Source organism: Dipodomys spectabilis, unplaced genomic scaffold (genome assembly GCF_019054845.1).
Source record: "Dipodomys spectabilis isolate Male_0828 unplaced genomic scaffold, ASM1905484v1 ptg000278l, whole genome shotgun sequence".
Lineage (NCBI taxonomy): Eukaryota > Metazoa > Chordata > Mammalia > Rodentia > Heteromyidae > Dipodomys > Dipodomys spectabilis.
Genome location: NW_024870955.1, coordinates 2,375,174 through 2,377,096, shown reverse-complemented (window position 1 = coordinate 2,377,096; position 1,923 = coordinate 2,375,174).

Below are 1,923 nucleotides of genomic sequence, written 5' to 3'. Positions count from 1 at the left end.
ACCTTTAATTTATTCCCAGCATGGCTAAACAGAAGCATGGTGTCTTTTTGTTGTTGTTTTTCCTGAGAGCATGTTTCACACCATTCTTTTCTAGGACTTGAGATATAAGATCTTTTATTCTGAGCAAATAGACCTCTTGTTTGTATAAAATCTGAACTTGTTCCATGGTATCCATGAACTTTGAAGGGAAGAGTTACCTCCTAACTACAATAGTGAATCACTTAGTAGCTTTAACAATCCATTGAGTCATCCTTCCAGAATCTTCCTTGAATTTCATCAGTCTTTTCTTTTGTTGCTTAGAGAACTTGGGCTGTGGTTAGATGAATCTCATATAAGACATACTCCTTAATGGTTGAGCATCATGAACTTTCTCAAACAGGCAACTCTCTACATTAACCTAATTGGATTTTCTTGATATGCAAAGCTGTGAGGGTAGTGGGAGAAAAAAAAGCAAACTAAACGACTCCAAACCCAAACTCTAGCACTAACTGTACCCATAAAAACAGATAGCAGCAATTTTGGTAGAGTAGAGACTTACAAGGGAATGGTAAATTAATACATCATGGAAGCCCTGCATTCATGTACCCTGTAGTCAGGCTGTAGTAGTTTTACTTACATTTTTATTTCTATATTTTAACTTTTCCACCTAGTATGTCACATTTTATTGACATTGAGGGCTTGTTTTTTTTTTGCCAGAATAAAGACATATTTAAACTAATTGAAATAATATTGATTCTTCAGTAGGGAAAATGGTGCGGTTTTTTAATTATAGTAATTTCATATCATGAAAGAAGTTGGGGTTATTTCTTCAGGAATAGTCGCCAGTTCTTTAGACTTAAAGGTGTTTAAAAAGTCCCTAAATCACACTGGATCTGTATTTGTTGCCCTGCTGTCTCTTCCCCGTGGCCAAAGAAGGGTAGACCGGGCTTAGCCAGTGGGACTGGTCTCTGCTCTGTGTCTGGTTTTTAATGTCCACAGGCTTGGCAGGAGCTCCTGAGGTGAGAAGTTTATCAGCCCTGGGCTCTTGCAAAAGTTCATCACCAAAGAATGTCCCCCAAGGGAACAGAACACAACCCAGCTCTGTCATCTGTCTTCTGCTTCTTATTAGAGAAGTCCTTTAAACAGCAGTTTTGTTTTCCTAGCACTTGAGCATGCTCAGATACATTGCTTCATTTGCTGACTATTTCACTGATGGGGGGGAGGCGGGAAAGCAAAAAAACCTGCTACAAGAATTTCCTTAGCAACCCTGAAAGGTCATGGGGCTCAGCAAAGCACTTCCCATTTGGAGCACTCTTTCTACCCAGCATTTTCTCTAATAATTTCTCTAATATTTCCAGCATTTCATCTCTGTGGCCTTTTTGGAAAAGTGCAAAAGGGCTGTCCACTCACCAAAAAAAGAAAGAAAGAAAAGAGGGCTGGGAATATGGCTCAGTGGTAGTGTGCTTGCCTAGCATGCATGAAACCCTCAGTTCAATGGCTCAGTACCACATACACAGAAAAAGCTGGAAGTAACACTGTGGCTCATGTGGTAGAGCCTTGAACAAAAGATGATCAGGGGCAGTGCCCAGACCCTGAGTTCAAGCCTCAGGACTTGCAAAAAGAAAGAGAAAGAGAGAGAGAGGAGAGAGAGGGACAGAGAGACAGAGGCAGAGGCACATAGAGAGAGAAAGAACAAAAGAAAGAATGAAAGAAAGAAAGGAAGAAAGAAAAAGAGAGAAAGAAAGAAAGAAAGAAGGAAAGAAAGAAAGAAAGAAGGAAAGAAAGAAAGAAAGAAAGAAAGAAAAGAGAAGGAAAGAAAGGTGGGGATGAAGGAAGGAGGGAAGGAAAGAAGGAAGAAGAAAGGAAGAAAGGAGGGAGAGAGAGGGAGGAGGAAGGGAGGAAGGGAGGGAGGGAGGGAGAAAGAGAGAGAAAGAGGAGGGGGGT